Consider the following 19904-nt stretch of genomic DNA (forward strand, 5'->3'; position numbering starts at 1 on the left):
AGATGAATGTGTAGCTACCTCGGTGCTGGCTAGATGAATGTGTAGCTACCTCGGTGCTGGCTAGATGAATGTGTAGCTACCTCGGCGCTGGCTAGATGAATGTGTAGCTACCTCGGTGCTGGCTAGATGAATGTGTAGCTACCTCGGTGCTGGCTAGATGAATGTGTAGCTACCTCGGTGCTGACTAGATGAATGTGTAGCTACCTCGGTGCTGGCTAGATGAATGTGTAGCTACCTCTGTGCTAGCTAGATGAATGTGTAGCTACCTCGGTGCTGGCTAAATGAATGTGTAGCTACCTCGGTGCTGGCTAGATGAATGTGTAGCTACCTCGGTGCTGGCTAGATGAATGTGTAGCTACCTCGGTGCTGGCTAGATGAATGTGTAGCTACCTCGGTGCTAGCTAGATGAATGTGTAGCTACCTTGGTGCTGGCTAGATGAATGTGTAGCTACCTCGGTGCTAGCTAGATGAATGTGTAGCTACCTCGGTGCTGGCTAAATGAATGTGTAGCTACCTCGGTGCTGGCTAGATGAATGTGTAGCTACCTCGGTGCTGGCTAGATGAATGTGTAGCTACCTCGGTGCTGGCTAGATGAATGTGTAGCTACCTCGGTGCTGGCTAGATGAATGTGTAGCTACCTCGGTGCTGGCTAGATGAATGTGTAGCTACCTCGGTGCTGGCTAGATGAATGTGTAGCTACCTCAGTGCTGGCTAGATGATTAGGTAGCTAGCTACCTCGGTGTGGCTAGTTTTCTGCCCACCCCAAATATTTATTTGACTGGATAACTGACTGGCAGCGTTGGGAATTGTTGACTGGCTAGTTGGATGTTGACTGAATGTGTCCGAATGGATAGCTGGCTGGGTGATGGCATAAACTTTTGGAAGATTAGGGTAGACTATGAGGGTAAGAGAGCAGAGTATGAGGGTTAAATATAATATGAGGAGTGCATAAGGGATACAAGAGTTTGCCATTACTGACCTTAGTTTAAGACTTGGAAAGGCACTGACCGGGATGTCTGGTTCCTGGGCGTGTGTGTTAGGTAAGGTTCGTCATGATATGTGTTTCCTAACGCGGGTCTTAGTCAGATGATGACCCACCATTGGAGCTTTTGGTCATTTGACCGAGGCCTTCAGCTGGCTTACCGGTCCACCCCTTTAAAAGTTATGGTCATGTGTGTAAAATTCCCTGGTCTAGGGTATTCTGTGACTTGAGTTAAGCAAGTTTCCTCAGTCCATGGACGACAAGCCTGTCATTATCTTCGGTTGAAGCGGCTAATATTTTCTCAAAATTTCATTGCTATGTGACCTGAATGGTTTTAAGTTTTCGTGAACAACCCCCTCCTCTCTATCTCTCTGTATCTGTCTCTCTCTGTTTCCCTCCCTCTTTATTAGAGAGAAGTGATTTTATAAAAAAAAAGTCTATAAATTCTATCATAAACAAGCTGGAATTCTATGACAAAGAAATAATAGTGAGGTCGGGAGTTTGATCGTTCGAACTGTAATAAGGCATTTGACATGGTACCACACGAGAGATTGAGACAGAACACTGATAGAGCAGGCAGGAATAATTATAAAGGCACTACAGTGGATGATTAACTAATTGGAAGGAGACAGTGTGCTTAATGGGAAGACACGTCAGAATGGAAAAGTGTAAAACTTAATAAGTATAATAAAGAGCATTACCAGGAGCAGTAGTGTTTCTAGTGTACGAGAGCATGCTGGAAGAAATACTCAGGAATATCCCAAATGTGTACTCACCTATTTGCACTCACCTATTTGTGGTTGTAGGGGTCGAGTTATAGCTCGTGGCCCCGCCTCTTCACTGATTGCTACTAGGTCCTCTCTCTTCCTGCTCCATGAGCTTTTTCAAACCTCGTCTTAAAACTATGTATGGTTCCCGCCTCCACTACGTCACTTTCTAGGCTGTTCCACTGCCTGACAACTCTATGACTGAAGAAATAATTTCTAACATCCCTTTGACTCATCTGATTCTTCAACTTCCAACTGTGACCCCTTGTTTCTGTGTCCCATCTCTGGAACATCCTGTCTTTGTCCACCTTGTCTGTTCCGCGCAGTAGTTTATCTGTCGTTATCATGTCTTCCCTGACCCTTCTGTCCTCCAGTGTCGTCAGGCCAGTTTCCCTTAACCTTTCTTCGTAGGACAATCCCTTTAGCTCTGGGACTAGTCTTGTTGCAAACCTTTGCACTTTCTCTAATTTCTTGACGTGTTTGACCAGGTGTGGATTTCAAACTGGTGCTGCATACTCCAGTATGGGCTTGACGTATATGGTGTACAGAGTCTTGAAGGATTCCTTACTGAGGTATCGGAACGCTATCCTTATATTTGGCAGACGAGCGTATGCTGCAGCAGTTATCTGCTTTGTGTGTGTGTGTGTGTGTGTGTGTGTGTGTGTGTGTGTGTGTGTGTGTGTGTTGAGGTTACATTTACTACCGAGAATACACAAATGGTCTAGACAGCATGATGTTCATATTGGAGCTATGGTAATAATGAATGGAACAGTGTTGGAGCCCGGGGATGAGGTAGGTATTTTGGGTGTGATATTTGATTCCAAAATATCTATGAAGAATCATGTGGTAAATCTTGTAAGAAAGCAAGCCAGGACGTTAATAACACCAAGGTCTGCGGCCTTTGGTGTCAAGCAGATTTTCTTATGTACTGTATATACTTGTACGTATTAATATATCACTTTTAGTAGTCAGGAAGATTGAAATTGCCTCATTTTGACATATATGTATTTATTAACAATAAATTTGTATTTTAATCTGCCTCAGTTTTATGGATTAAGAATTTTTAGTGTTGAAAAGTATGTTTATTACTAGCTACATATACTTATAACTTTTCAATGTGCTGAGGTAGGTAGCAGCTCTTGGCATGTAAAATACGGCAGTATATCTTAACCTACCATTGTAACACCATTGTGTAAAGAGAGAGAGAGAGAGAGAGAGAGATCAGGAAATGCAGACATTCTGTTTGATTTTCAGCGATTATTGAACTTCTTTCTTTTAGATCCCATTCCAGCTATTTCCTGGAGGGTATTCCGGTTATCAACGCCCCCGCGGGCCGGTCCATGACCATTTCTCTCCACATCACTCCACTTCATAAAAAAATATTTACAATATCCTTTCGGCATCTCTTTTTCTTACTTTAAACTTGCGACTTCTCCCTGTTGATGGTGTAAAGAAATTTACTGAATCTATGGTATCTTGTAATGATTTTGAATATGGTTATCGTGTCTCTTTTGTAGCATAAGTTTTATATAGTCTCCTTTTTTTTTGTTGCATATGGTATATACTGTACCTCCTAAATATCACACAAGCTTGAAATGGCCACTTCATATTTTATCCAGGAATTAAAAGTTCAAGTTCTCGGAACCTGTTGAAAACATAGTGAACTGCAATTGCAGTTTTTGAGTTCATTTAACAGATTTGGTAAGAAATCAGGCTAGCTTACACGGGGAACCAAGCCTGCATACTGTTACAGGCCCTCCCTAACTTAGGAAGATGCCCAATTCATCAGTCGATGCTCCGAAACCAAGGCATTTGCCTACTGGTTACTTTTGGCAATCAGTGTCAGTCTCCTTGGCATGTAATGTCCATTAGGGAGGTGTAACACTGTTCACATGCTCATCAATTGGCAACCTTGTTGATCCGTTAACTGGACAAGCCACTTAATCTCTTCAAACTAGTGGTTACAGTTGGGTTTGGAATTATGAAAACATTTATAGTATGATAAAATTATGACTCATGGCTTAATTGTGTAGCTTGCCCATTCTAAGCTTTGCAACACTGTTTGCTCAACTTAGAAACAGTTACGAGTTTATATTTACACAGAATACATTATAATTATATATTACCAGAATGCACAAGGGTGAAGGAGAACCTACTGTAGCATCCCGCAAGTGTTCTTACACAAGGCCGTTACCACTACTGCTATATAAAACTTACAACTCCATAAAGTTCTCTGAGTGAGATAATGGGAAGAGGCAAAAAAAATAAGTTCTCACCTTAGGTTAAGAAGCAAGATCAGTCTGAAAAAAAAACGATGAAGAATATCATTGTAAACAAAATACTAATAGAAGGTAATCTAGTAAACAAGTGGCAACTTCTCCATAGTCCTAATATTGAAGGTTACTTGAAGGATGTTTTCGGGAGTAAACGCCCCCGAGGCCCAGTGCCAGACTATATCGCCTGGTGGATCAAGGACTGATCAACGAGGCTGTTACAGCTGGTCGTACACAGAGCGTCGTATGAACCACGGCCCCGTTGAGGAGAAACTGACTTGGGGAATTAAGTTTCCTCTTGAAGGCAGCCAAGGGTCTGTTCCTAATTCCCCTTATATATGGGGAAAACCGTTATAAAGTCTTTGGCCCCTTACACTTATTGTGTTCTCTTAACGTTCGCAGGGCGCCCCTTCATTTTCATTGGAGATATTTTCCCAAGCTTTTGGATTTCGTAGTAGTGTTTTTTGTGTTCATATTTGGAGCCAGTTCCCTCGAGGATTTTCCAGTTTTAAATTATGGTGCAACTTTCTCGCCTGCATTCCAGGGACTACAGTTCAAGGGACTTCGAGCATTCCCATGTGCCTGACTGAATTTATACGTGCAATATAGGTTCTCTGCATATTCTCTAGGCCTACAATTTCGGCTTACCTAAAAGGGATGTTAGTGGACAGTATTCCAGCGTAGAGAGAGAGAATAAGTGATTTAAATAGGATCATCGTGGGATTGGCATCGCTTGTTTTGAAGGTTCTTATCCATCCTATCATTTTCCAAACTGCTGCCGTGATACTTTAAAGTGAGATATTGTAACTATTATTATTCCTAAGTCCTTGACATTTTTCGTGGAAAATTACAATAAAAGATTATTCAGTCATGTTTAGCGCTTCTTTTTGATAATAATAATCAGTCATGTTTTACTTAACCTTTCAATAAGGAACAATTCTCAAATTATCTTATGCAGCACATGTATCAAATATGTTCATCGACAGTACTTGCAAAAAATACATTAGCTAGAGGGAAAATTATCGATATCACTGGGATGCATAAACACTACATTTACTGACTATCCACGCCTGGTACAAGGACGCAGGCTACGTGGCGCTGGTTCCCTGAACATTTCTGGGTGTCGGGTAACGAACAGGCAGTTGCAAAGGCTCCTATTCTCCCATTTCGGGCTTGCTCTGCAGCATACTTCTACTTCATATTGATTTTATGGGCCACATTCGTTGGTATGTATTTTAAAACAGTAATTCCAGTGGGTCCTACAGATGAGCAACGGGTTTTTCAGGATTCGACAAAACTTGTATGATTGTGTCTCCTCTTTCATCAAGAATCTGCACTGTTAGACGATTTTGAGTGTAGAAGGATAGGGCACTTGTCACTGATAATCCATAGTTACCACCTTGCACGGCTTTGGCATTTTGCCAAAGTTATGATATTTAGGTATATATAAGCCAGCATGGTACTTCTAGGGACTTTTGGAAATTTTTAAGAGTCGTTTCATTAGCCATGTTTTTTTTTTTTAGGGTATTTTGTACTGTCTACCAGGATTAATTCTGCCGTATGTGGTTATATCATTGTGCAGATTTGGAACCAGTTCCACCAGTATTTTCGAAATGTAAATTATGATATATCTCGCATGCGCACAAGGGCGTTTAATTTGAGGGACTTTAGGACACTTTAAGTCTTTGAAATGACAGATTGAATTAATCCGGACAGTAAAATTGCGTTTTAATTTTGTACGTTCTTGTTATCCAGCTTATCATTTCCTTATTGCTGTGATAACACTCATTTCTCCTAACCATAATTATTCTGACTTTATTACCCATATGTTCAATATATTTATAGACGGGGTTGTAAGAGAAGTGAATGCTCGGGTGTTGGCAAGAGGTGTGGAGTCAAAAGATAAAAAATCTAACACAAAGTGGGAGTTGTCACAGTTGCTCTTTGCTGATGACACTGTGCTTTTTGGAGATTTTGAAGAGAAGTTGCAGAGGTTGGTGGAAGAGTTTGGTAGGGTATGTAAAAGAAGAAAATTAATATTGAATATAGGAAAGAGTAAGGTAATGAGGATAAAAAAAATTAGGTGACAATAGATTGGATATCAGATTGGAGGGAGAGAGTATGGAGGGGGTGAATGTATTCAGATATTTAGGAGTGGACGTGTCAGCAGATGGCGTCTATGAAGGAAGAGGTGAATCATAGAATTGATGAGGGGGAAAAAGGTGAGTGGTGCACTTAGGAGTCTGTGGAGACAAAGAACTTTGTCCATGGAAGCAAAGAAGGGAATGTATGGGAGTATAGTTATACCAATACCTTCACGGGTGTGAAGCATGGGTGGTGAATGTTGCAACAAGGAGAAGCTGGAGGCAGTGGAGATGTCATGTCTGAGGGCAATGTGTGGTGTGAATATAATGCAGAGAATTCGTAGTTTGGAAATTAGGAGGAGGTGCGGGATTACCAAAACTGTTATCGAGAGGGCTGAGGAGGGGTTGTTGAGGTGATTCGGACATGTAGAGAGGATTGAACAAAATAGAAGGACTTTGAGAATGTGTAAATATGTAGTGGAGGGAAGGCGGGGTAAGGGTCGGCCTAGGAAAGATTGGAGGGAGGGGGTAAAGGAGGCTGTGTGTGCAAGGGGCTTGGACTTCCAGCAAACATGCGTGAGCCTGTTTGACAGGAGTGAATGGAGACAAATGGCTTTTAGGACTTGACGTGCTGTTGGAATGTGAGCAAGGTAACATTTATGAAGGGATTCAGGGAAACCGGCAGGCCGGACTTGAGTCCTGGAGATGGGAAGTACAATGCCTGCACTCTGAAGGAGAGGTGTTAATGTTGCAGTTTTATAACTGTAGTGTTAGCGCGCCTCTGGCAAGACAGTGATGGAATGAATGGTGGGAGACGGCTGATGTGTTAATAAAAAAAATGTCCATTGCTATAATTTCAAGTTAGTTTAGATTAGATTAACGGAAATTAATCAAAATATTTGTAAAGAATTCAAAGTCCACATAAAAACCTAATATATCCGGGAAGCGGCAACGGCCGGGTAACCACCGAAAACGCTTTTGTTCCACACGTTCTCATTACTGGTGAAGAGCTCTTGATCCAAGAAATTGTAGCTACACCATCCTTGGATCAAACCTGATTACCTATTTCACAGGTTTTTTGGCCCTTACGAGTTTAGCGCTTTCCAATTAATATTAATTACAAAATATATTCAAAGTCATTGTTGTAGCCCAGTGACAACGTTGCTTTTCATCGGTCTTTAATTACACTATAAATTTACTGTTCTCTTTGTAGAATGGGTTGAACCTTTTCCCTCTGAAAAACCAGTAAATTCTGGCACGTTAGCAACGTAATAAAATACGTTCCTGAAACAATAATTGCTTAATTTTTGGGGTTCATTAATTGGTGGGATCTTTGTGAAAGTATAATTAAGTAGTTAGTAATCAGTTGAAAAACTAGCCGTTAAAAATACGATCAGTGGTATTGGTTATTTCGCTGAATGGAGCAATTTGTTTTCTATTAATTAATTAATTGGTCGTTGCAACCGGGTAAACATACGGATTAATAACGAGAATCAGTTAGCGTAATGAAAGAAATACGTAGATGTAATATGATGCTTCGCTACTCTCACATAGTTTTTTAACAATGTTAATAACTGTATGTGTTGTGGTCTATTCGCGATCCGAGAAAGGCATAGAGCCATAGAGCATGTGTAGTAATCCTAGCCCTTTCTAACTTAACCCACGCAAAATTATTAATAGTGCAGTTGCGGCATAAGCTTGTAATGCAGCTAAATATGTATAAGAATTAATAGAAGGCATAGCTCAGCCCTCCTAAGAGATACACGAGCTGGAGATCAGGTCTAAGAGACCCTTGAGATTTAACTTAACACACTCAAGAAGTCAAATTATTGTAGATTAAGACCCTCAAAAGGTCCATAACTGGAATTCAACCCAGTCTAACATTAAAAATATTTACGCAGTAAATCGGAAATGACGTTCACAAGTTATTGCATGGAAAACGATATCTGAATTTTCCCAGTTTAAGAAAATTAGCAAATTTGAACTTAGGTCAATAACAGTGAACCTTCCTTGGAGCAGAATACGCCAGTGATGCAAGTTTGATGCAGGTCAGAAGAGGCATTCACCATTTATCAGAATGAAACCAGTAATCTCAATTTTAATAACTATATATTAAATTGACAATTTTGCATCTATACATCCTAAATTAATTGTGAATTATTAAGTTAAATGCCTCATGTGATTAAGTTTGAAGCCGTTCAAAAGATGTATTAACACTATATTTCCCCCCAAAATAAAACCGAGATATAGGACTTCGTGTAAATTTGTGCTGCCACTTGACGTACTCTATTATTATTATTATTATTATTATTATTATTATTATTATCATCATCATCACAGATAAGCGTTTAACCAATTTGGGATCGTACAGCACATGGGGGAAAGTGAAGTGATCCTCATCCAATTCCTTGGACGAGGATCCCTTCCCCAGCTTCTAGGCACCTCACTGCTAGTATGTTTTATTGTAATTTTCGTTTGTCATAAAATATAATGCAGCGTAGTTTGTGTTGTAAGTAGGTTCATTGTGCACTTAACATTACACATGCTTTGTAAAGTGGGTTGTAAGCAGTTAAAGTACGCACCTAGCATTACGGATGCTCTGTAAGTATGTGTTGTATTTACAGTGCACACTTAGTTTCTGACGCGTAGTCCATGAAATGTCCGTTGTAAATAGCTTCGTTACGTGGTTCTTGAGTGCATCACTTACAGCTTGTAAGTAGCTTCCCAAGGTAATTGTCTGTGACCAACGTGGGATGTTTTATGACCAGTAAGTATTGTCCCAAAAAGTTCCGCTAAAAGCTTTGTAAATAGTTCTTGTGGGGATGGATCTCTCCACAAGACTTAGGTAGTTATTTCTGAGAAATGAATCACACGTTATCTTAAAAAATTCTTACCCTTTTATATAAAGTGTAAAATATTATTCTCAGGACGCTCGTTAGCTGCAGAGAGAGACAAAGAGAGGCATGAATTAGCAAGCATTTTGACTTACGGGCATTTACTTGTGTATATGTACCCCATACATTTTTTCTTTTAGCATGCGGAGTAAAATGAACACCGTCTCCCTTCGCTACTAAACGTTACTTGTAGGTTACTGTTGCGAATAAGAAATTTTTTAAAGAACTTCAGAATGTGGCCTGTTACCATTTATTTCTTATGCAACAAGATTTTTGGATCCGAGTTATTTAAAGGTATTTTAGAGTCTAGGGGAAATAATTTCAACTGGGAAACTCCATAGAATAATATTCAAATTTATTAAAGTATTTAAATACAATACTTTATCTTCTCTTTGTAGTTAATGTAACTTAATACTTTGTACAATAAATTTACCATATACATTTAGTTCAAAATCATAGAAATGTCACATTAATAAGGAAGTTTAATTATTCTTACTGTAATTAAGTCTTCATTAACATTTACGTCTTTGTCTTAACAAGACTGTAAACTCAAAATACAAAAGGTACAAGATTTAACAAGACCTTTGAATCTGGCTGTAAAGTATCTCTATGGATTACTGAACTGACCAAGAATATAAATATCAAAAGAATCTTTCAGAGCAATGAGGAACAAACTGAGTCAGCTCTAGAGTCCAATTCTCAAAACCATTCAAACTGTACACCGTAAGAGCCAATATACGATCAGTTGTCAGGGCTAGAGCAGGGAGCAGACTGACTACTTGCCAGTCTGTTGACGCGTCGTCAGGTTGGATCAGCTGACCCAAACGTCAGCCAACCGGACATAAACAATTGAACAATTCACCGGATGGTTCCGAGACTTAAACTCTATATACACAAGAAATCCTACCTAACAATAATAATAACAAAATAGTGATAATAACAAAATAGTGATAACAAAATAGTGATAATAACAAAATAGCGATAATAACAAAATAGTGATAATACCATGGTATTTTTCATATATTAACAGATAATAATATAACGCCGAAAGTCTCTATTTTAGCTATAAACGGGGACTTTCGCGCTATAATATTAAGTGATGAACATATTTTCTTACAATAGTTAAATAACACAGGATGACCAATTTCGAAGATATAACACCCCCCCCCCGTACGACAATAGGTCGCAGTAGGGAGTTTGCAAGCGTCCTTGGTAATATCTCCTTTATAGTAAGCGTCCTCTTGGTAAATAAGGCATGTAGTACGACGGAAGAATGGAGAAGAAAGAACTCGATCAGCATGGTTATTTGCCAGAGGATGAGCTTTTGGAACAATGGCCGGAAGAACTATCTGGAGTGGCTTCCATCACAATTCGAGAATAGGAGTCTCGAACATGACTGTCAGGGTCATCCATGTGGACTTAATACTTCGTCCCATCAACGAAACAGCTTTCATAGTCATACTGTCAATATAAAAGAAAATCATTAACAAAAATATATAATATATATATAAATTAGGCTCTAAGAGTACTCATTTCTTAACTTTACATTTTAAGGTATACATTTTTTTTTTAGGGGCGAGAAAGGGCATCAGCTATTATGTTAAGGGATCCACTTAAGTGTTGAATACTAATCAGATAAGGTTGGATCCTCAGAGCCCACCTGAGGATCCGGGTGTTCTTTGATTTCATAGAATTAATATAAAAGGGTTGTGATCAGAAAAAACCATAATTTTATGGGGGGAGGTTCCCAGATAAATGTCAAAATGTTCCAAAGATATTACTAGGGCAAGAGCTTCTTTCTCTACAGTGACGTAATTCTTTTGGTGACGTTTCAACTTTGAAGAAAAATAAGATATAGGATGCAAAATATCAGTAGAGGGGGATTTCTGAAGTAACACCGCCCCCACAGCATAACCGCTGGCATCGATGTGTAAATAGAAGGGTTGATTAAAGTCAGGACTTTTCAATATGGGTGACGAAGAAAGCAACCGCTTCAACCGATTAAAAGCTATCTCACAATCTTTTGTCCAGCAAAACTTCATCTTACTACTGGTTAACTTAGTAAGAGGAGATGCAACCTGAGAAAAAATAGGACAGAAACGTCGATAATAACCAGTCATTCCAAGGAACCTCTGTATAGACTTTCTATCTTGAGGGATAGGAAACTCGGCAATGGCCCTAACTTTTACATCAACAGGACGTACCTCACCCTGACCAATACAAAAACCGAGGTATTTAATCTTGGCTTGTCCAAACTGACACTTGGCTAAATTTATGGTGAAGTTGTACTTTTCTAACTTCTTAAATAAGGTTTCCAGGCGAATTAAATGTTGCTCCCACTCATTGCTATATATAACAAGATCATCTAGATATGCATCCACTCCTTCTAAATCATTGGTCAGCAGGTTCATCAGGCGCTGAAAGGTAGAGGCCGCATTACACAACCCGAAGGGCATAACACGATAATTGAATAATCCGCCTTGTATAGTAAATGCGGATATTTCTTGGGCTCGCTGGGTAAGCGGCTCTTGGTAATAGCCCCTTAATAAATCCAGGCGGGTGACATAGGCGGCTCCTGATACTCTGTCTATTAGATCATCAATACGGGGTAGTGGGAAACCATCTGGTACCGTGCGAGCATTAACCTTACGATAATCGGTGCACATTCTAGAAGTTCCATCAGGCTTGGGAACTAATATACAGGGCGAGGCCCACGGACTTTTACTCCGTTCTGTGAGTCCATGGGACAACAAAAATTCTACTTTGTTTAATGTTTCTTGTTTGAGTGGACTTGCCCTATAAGGTGACTGTTTGCAAGGCTTTGCTCCTTGTACATCTATGTCGTGAATTCCCAATGTACAACACCTAGGGACGTCATCAAATAAAACCTCATAACGTAATATTAATCAAGTCTGATATTTTGTTTTGCTTTCTTCAAATCAAGGTTCATAAAAAAGGTATCAAGAGATTGCAATGTCTCTGAATTTTTTAAACGTACTTCTATCGCTTTAGAGATGCTGGGCAGACTTACATTTTCAGTTTCAGCTAAAGGAAGAACTGTCGAAACTGGTACGATACTAGGGTGGTAAGCCTTAAGTTGGTTTATGTGATAAGTATGTTTTGCTTTTCTCTTTCCTGGAGTTTGTAGTACATAATTTACCTCATTGAGCCGCTCAATCACTTCCAAAGGACCTTCGTATCTAGGTTGCAGAGCGTGTCCAGGTAAGAATTTCTGTGCCATCACACTGTCACCTGGTTTGAAGAAACGAGAGCGTGTGTGTTTGTCACAACAATGCTTCATTTTGGATTGGGCCTTAGCTAAGTTTTTTGAGGCTAATTCCCTCAGTTGTGACAAACGCTTTTGCATTAGAGTTGGAGTTGTTTTAAACGAGGGTTCTGATTTTCTGATCCATGAATCTTTTAGTACGGCGAGGGGGCCGCGTACTTGGTGTCTGTAAATGAATTCAAATGGACTAAACCCAGTGCTTTCTTGTTCGCTTTCCCTTAAGGCGAACAAGAGGAATGGTATTCCTTCGTCCCAATCTCTGGAAAACTGCTCGCAGTACGCTCTCAACATTGATTTTAATGTTTGATGAAATCGTTCGAGGGCTCCTTGTGACTGAGGGTGATAAGCAACAGAAAATACGGACTTAATTCCGAGTCGAGATAAGGCATCACGAAACATCTTAGAGTTAAAATTTGAACCTTGATCGGATTGAATTATTCGGGGAATCCCCACCTGTGAGAAAATTTTTTGCAAAGCTCGAACAATGATGCGAGAATTAATTTTTCTCAAAGGGATAGCCTCCGGATATCGAGTAACGACATCCATAATTGTAAACAGATATTGATTCCCTTGTTTAGTCCTGGGTAACGGACCAACACAATCTATTATCAGGCGTGAGAAGGGCTCACCATTGACGGGAATCGGAATGAGGGGAACTGGTGGAGGTGTGTGCGAAGGTTTGCCGGTCACTTGGCAGACTTGACAACCTTTTAGATAGCTTTCCACAGTCTCCTTCATTCTGGGCCAATGAAAATGCTTGGCTATTTTGCCCAGCGTTTTCTTTACTCCCAAATGTCCTTCCATGGGACTATGGTGGGCGAAACTAATAGCCAATTCTCTAAAGGTGCTAGGTAGCACTACTAGATGTTTGCTGGTAGACAGATGATCGTCGGAAGACAAAAGAGACTTTTCCCTTTCTCATTAATATACCATTAGCAAGATAGTAACAATTATCCAGGTCTTGGGCGTCGTCTTTTGTAATAGCTATCTCTCGTAATTTCTCTAGGGATGGATCAAGGAACTGATCCCTTATTAAATCTTCTTTCGATAGCATTTTAATATCAGAATCTTGAAAAGGGCCGATCATAGAATATTTCAGATTTGAAGATCCGGGTTGTAAGGATCGGCTGAACAATAAATCGAGACCTAAATCTTCGCCTTCACTTAGGACTTCAGTTGATAAAGGATTTTGAGGCGCTCTAGACATTGCTCTAGTTATAACATTGAGAGGAAATAAGGTAGGAGCCTCTTTTCGAGCTTCTATGGTATAGTTAATGTCAGTAGAATTATCAATAACTAGAGGCTCTCGGTTTATACCCGGATAGTCTAGATCATTGCCTATGAATAGGAAAAGTTTCACTGGATATACCTACCGACACAAAGCCAGTATAGGTTGGTGTTTGGATGTATATCCTGTGAAGAGGCACTCTTATAATGGCACCTCCATAGGCTTCTAATAAGACATCTAGCTTTGTGCGAGTCATATCACTTACGGGAAGTATGTCCTGCTTCAACAATGTTAAATAACTTCCAGTATCACGGAAGGAATTAATTTCAACTAATTGAGTCTCGTCTATTCCAACTTTCACTTTAGCAAAGTAGGGACTCATAGCTGAGTGAATATCTTTTTCTGAAACAGCTCTAGTATTGAGTCATCTAGAATGACTGCTGATTCGTTCTTGTGAACCTTGTTCGGTACTAGGGTTCAGTTTCTTTTGAGTTGTCGATGAAGATATTACCTGAGTTGGGAAACGAAGTCGCTCGTTCCTGGTATCCCTCTCTAGCCAATAACAGTGTTTCCTTAAATGCCCTTTCTTATTACAATAAGTGCAGTTCAACTCACTGTTATGCCTTAGTGGTTTTGAACTTTTCCTAGAGTTAGATCTAAATTTATTATTAATGGGCGTGGAGGCATCCTAGGAGGTCGGGCAAGGATTCTGTATGCGACGCATCTCTGTAAGATTGGATCGTCCTTTCTTAGGGGCATATTTAGTCACTGTTTCCTTACTTTTTGTTTTGCCAATCAATTGTTGAGATATTTCATAATTATCGGCGAGCGAGGCTGTTTCTAGTATATTTACTATGGGGCAACTAATCAAATACCTATGCAAGTCTTCTGGTAAATTATTATAGAAATCCTCATGCAGGATCAATTGGGAAAGACTTTCCATATTATTATTATAATCAAAAAGAAGCGCTAAGCAAGACTTTCCATAGATTTACAGTTAGAAGCTCTACACCATCTCTCAAAAGCGATTTTCTTTTCACGTGCAAAATCTACATACGACTGAGTTGGCTGGCGTTTTAATGCTCTAAAGGTTTTTTTGATAACTTACTGGGAGGAGATCATAAGCCTCTAGGATAGCCTTCTTACCGGAATCATAAACCTCATATTTCTCAAAAGGTAACGTAGCCGTACAACTTTGAGCTTTACCAGACAACGAAGTATGTAATAAGGTTGCCCAGTGTTGTCGGCGCCAGCTCATAGCACGTGCTTGATTCTCAAAGACTTCAAAATAAGTATCTAAATCTCTGTCATTAAACCTTGGAACCATAGATGCAGCTTTTTGTATATTGAAAGAATCATTTGAGGATTCAGTACATCTTTCACTCACATTACCTTGTTGTAGTTGTCTTATATAGCGGAGCGTTTCCCTTTGAAAGTCTTCTTCATTTAATTTACGCTGAGCCTCAATTTGAGCAGTCTGTAAAATAAATAGTCTCTCTAATTTCTCAAACTGACTTTGAGAAATATGCCCCGATGGTATCGAAAATGAGGGAATTGAACTGGCGGTATGTGGATATTCCTTTGGACGTGCACCTTGGTGAGGGACAGGCTGACCATTAATAGGATTTCCTTCAGTAACGGGCGAATGCCAAACAGCGGCTGCACCCTGCAATACTTTATCTACTTTAGGTCCCGCTTTGGCCTCTAGTAATCTATCTGATTCAATTTCAAGATCAACTCTTTGAAATTGTTTTTCTAATACTTCGAATCTCGACTGGTAGCTTACTTGAGAAACTAAACTTTCAGAGTCAGAATTTCCTGCTACATGATGGTTAGAGGCCCCTGGAAACAATTTGTTTCTAATTATTGCCCTTACGGTATTGGCTGTGTAATATCTATCGTATGGTACTCCCAATTTACGGGCTATCTGCCAGCACGTTTGAAGTTTCAAGGAGTCCAGCTTTGACAATGTTAAATCTTCAAATAACTCTTTAATGTGATCTTCCATGATCAATATTTTGAAATTAACTAAAGATAAATTCCCAGTATATAACTTTAATATTGTTCTTTTGATCAATGTCTTAGAACAACAGAGCTCCCGGACGGGTACCCCATTTGTTGCGAATAAGAAATTTTTTAAAGAACTTCAGAATGTGGCCTGTTACCATTTATTTCTTATGCAACAAGATTTTTGGATCCGAGTTATTTAAAGGTATTTTAGTCTAGGGGAAATAATTTCAACTGGGAAACTCCATAGAATAATATTCAAATTTATTAAAGTATTTAAATACAACACTTTATCTTCTCTTTGTAGTTTATGCAACTTAATACTTTGTACAATAAATTTACCATGTACATTTAGTTCAAAATCATAGAAATGTCACATTAATAAGGAAGTTTAATTATTCTTCCTGTAATTAAGTCTTCATTAACATTTACGTCTTTGTCTTAACAAGACTGTAAACTCAAAATACAAAAGGTACAAGATTTAACAAGACCTTTGAATCTGGCTGTAAAGTATCTCTATGGATTACTGAACTGACCAAGAATATAAATATCAAAAGAATCTTTCAGAGCAATGAGGAACAAACTGAGTCAGCTCTAGAGTCCAATTCTCAAAACCATTCAAACTGTACACCGTAAGAGCCAATATACGATCAGTTGTCAGGGCTAGAGCAGGGAGCAGACTGACTACTTGCCAGTCTGTTGACGCGTCGTCAGGTTGGATCAGCTGACCCAAACGTCAGCCAACCGGACATAAACAATTGAACAATTCACCGGATGGTTCCGAGACTTAAACTCTATATACACAAGAAATCCTACCTAACAATAATAATAAAATAGTGATAATAATAACAAAATAGTGATAATAACAAAATAGCGACAATAATAAAATAGTGATAATAATAAAATAGTGATAATACCATGGTATTTTTCATATATTAACAGATAATAATATAACGCCGAAAGTCTCTATTTTAGCTATAAACGGGGACTTTCGCGCTATAATATTAAGTGATGAACATATTTTCTTACAATAGTTAAATAACACAGGATGACCAATTTCGAAGATATAACAGTTACCAGTAGTAGCTTTTGGCGTTGGTTCCCGTAGCCCGGTCCCAAATAAAACATCCCGGTTGCTGGCTTGATCATCCAATCTATTAATGCCCATCGCCTGCAGTGTAGCGTTTGTATCATAGTCCGGCTGATGAGGTATTGACTTTAAGAGACTTATCAAGTTCCCTCTTGAAGACGCCCAGAGATTTGTTTGTAATTTTCCTTATGCATGAAAGGAGGGTGTTGAAGATTCTTGGACGTTTTATACTGCAGGTATCTTGCACCGTCTGCCAAGCCTTTGTTTTCATATGTAGAGATTTCTGCGTACCTTCCTTGTTTTTTTAATTTCCTTATGATCTATTAGTTATTCGCAAATGCAACTTAATATGCGTTAATTGAAGTAAACTTAACCTAAGAGAGAGTAAAAATGATCACATTTCGATGGAATGTTTGGTTGGCCAGAAATCAACAAACGGCAATTCGCAGGAAAGTGAACGCTCTAATTGAAAGGCAGTTTGACTTGTGTGTGTGTGTGTGTGTGTGTGTTAGTTACCATTTCGTCCTAGGCACATGTCGATTAGACACTAGGCCTGTTGTAAATGTGTGTGTGTGTGTGTGTGTGTGTGTGTGTGTGTGTGTGTGTGTGTGTGTGCATGTGTGTGTGTGCGTGTGTGTGTGTGTGTTACCATTTCGTCCTAGGCACATGTCGATTAGACACTAGGCCTGTTGTAAATGCGTACGTGTGTGTGTGTGTGTGTGTGTGTGTGTGTGTGTGTGTGTGTGTGGTGTAGTAGTAGTAATAGAAGTAGTAGAAAGTGTGTGTGAGAGTGGAAGAGAAGAGAGGAGTGAGAAAGGAAACAGTGAGAAGGGAAAGTAATTGATAGTCAAACCTATTTTTATAAACAAAGACTGGACATGTTTGCCCATTAAAGAGTAAATTAGTGGCAAAATACTAGTTGTTTTAACTACCTGCGTACGAAGAGGGTATTCCGGGGATCAATGTTCTCGCGGCCCGGTCCGTGATCAGGCCTCCTGGTGGATCAGGGCCTGATCAACGAGGCTGTTACTGCTGGCCACACGTAGTCCAACGTACGAAACACAGCCCGGCTGATCCGGCACTGACTTTAATTATCTGTCCGGCTCCTTGAAGACAACCACGGGGTCTATTGGTAACTCCCCTGATGGCTGGTGGGAGGTTGTTGGACAGTCTTTGGGCCCCTGACACTTATTGTATTTTCTCTTAGTGTACTAATGGCGCCCTACTTTTCACTGGGGGTATGTTGCATCGCATTAGGGACCAGTCCTTCCAGGATCTTCCAGGTGTAGATTATGATGTATCTCTGTTCCCTGTAGTTAAGGTGTTTCACGGAACTTATAAGTGCAGTAAAGGTTTTCTGTACATTCTCTAGATCTGCAATTTCGCCTGCCTTGAATGGAGATGTTAATGTACAGCAGTATTCCAGCCTAGAGAGAACAAGTGATTTAAAAAGGATCATCATTGGCTTGGCATCTCTTGTATTGAATGTTTGCATTATCCATCCTATCAGTTTCCTCGCAGATGTGATAGTGGCACTGTTGTGACCCTTGAAGGCGAGATCCTCAGACATTACCTCGCCCAGGTAGTTCACATTACTTTTCCGCTCTATTGTGTGATTAGAGTTTGTAATATACTCAGTTCTAGCTATTATTTCCTCCAGTTTTCCGTAACGGAGTAGCTGGAATTTGTCTTCATTAAACATCATATTGCTCTCCGTTGCCAATTGGAAAACTTGGTTTATATCTTCTTGGAGATTTGCCGCATCCCCAGTGGATGACAGTCTCATGCAGATCCTAGTATCGTCTGCAGAGGATGTTACGGTGCTATGGTTTACATCTCTGTCTATGTCTGATATGAGGATGAGGAACAGGATAGGGGCGAGTACTGTGCCTTGTGGAACAGAGCTCTTCACTGTGGCAGCTTCCGATTTAACTCTGTTTACCACTATTCTTTGTGCTCGATATGTTAGAAAGTTGAAGATCCATCTGCCTACTTTGCCAGTTATCCATTTAGCACGCATTTTGTGTGCTATTACACCATGATCGCACTTGTCAAAGGCTTCTGCAAAATCTGTGTAAACTACATCTGCATTCTGTTTGTTTTCCAGTGCATCCAAGACCATATAATAGTGGTACAGTAGTTGCTAGAGGCAGGAGCAACCTGCTATGAAACCATGTTGCCCTGGATTGTGCAATTGTTGGGAGTCCAAGTGGTTTGCAATCCTTCTTCTTAGACCTCTTTCAAAGATTTTTATGATGTGGGACTTTAAAGCTATTGGTCTATAGTTCTTAACTATTGCTTTGCTGCCATGTTTATGGAGTGGGGCTATATCCGTTATTTTTAGTGACTGGAATCTCACCTCTGTCTATGCTTCTCCATAGCATACTTAGGGCTCGTGAGAAGGGTTTCTTGCAGTTCATAATAAACACAGAGTTCCACGAATCTGGGCCTGAGGCTGAGTGCATGGGCATGTTGTCAATGGCTTTCTCAAAGTCTAGTGGAGTTAGGGTTATGTCAGAAATTTGGCGTACATTGACAGGGTTTTGAGGCTCATTCATGAAAAAATTATTTGGATTGTCTATCTTTAGACTGATTAATGGCTCGCTGAACAAGGAGTCATATTGAGAATTCTGTATCTCCCTCATTTCTTTGTTGTAATCTGTGTGGGATCCGTCATGTCTGAGCAGGGGCCCTGTACTAGATGTGGTTTTTCCTTGTTTTTTGGCATATGAAAAGAAATATTTCGAATTTCTTTAAATTTCACTAATCGCTTTTAGCTCCTCTTGTCTCTCCTGGATTCTCTATGAGTCCTTTAAGATAAACTCAATATTTTCCACTTCCCTGGCTAGCGCTTCCTTCTGTGTTTCAGATAATCTAGTTTTCTCGAGGAGCTCAGTGATTCTTCGCGTTCTTTAGAGTGAGCATCTCTCTCTAGTTTACTTCTTTCTTTCTTTTTTCTTAGGGAAATATGTCTTGAACATACTTCAGCTACCAGAAGGTTGATATTTTTAAGGCATTGGTTAGGGTCCATGTTATTTAAGATATCTTCCCAACATGTTTCATATAGGACATGGTTTACCTGATCCCATTTGATGTTGTTGTTGAAGTTGAATTTGGTGAAGGTACCCTCATAGCTGTATGCATTTTGCGTATCAGAACCCCTGTGCATGCTAGTATGAGCTTCGATTAGATTGTGATTAGAATTAGTTGTTTTTGATATTATGTTTCTTACCAGGTCCTCATTATTTGTGAAAATAAGATCAAGTGTGTTCTCCAGTCTTGTTGGCTCCACT

This window comes from Cherax quadricarinatus, chromosome 51, assembly GCF_038502225.1.
Source record: "Cherax quadricarinatus isolate ZL_2023a chromosome 51, ASM3850222v1, whole genome shotgun sequence".
Lineage (NCBI taxonomy): Eukaryota > Metazoa > Arthropoda > Malacostraca > Decapoda > Parastacidae > Cherax > Cherax quadricarinatus.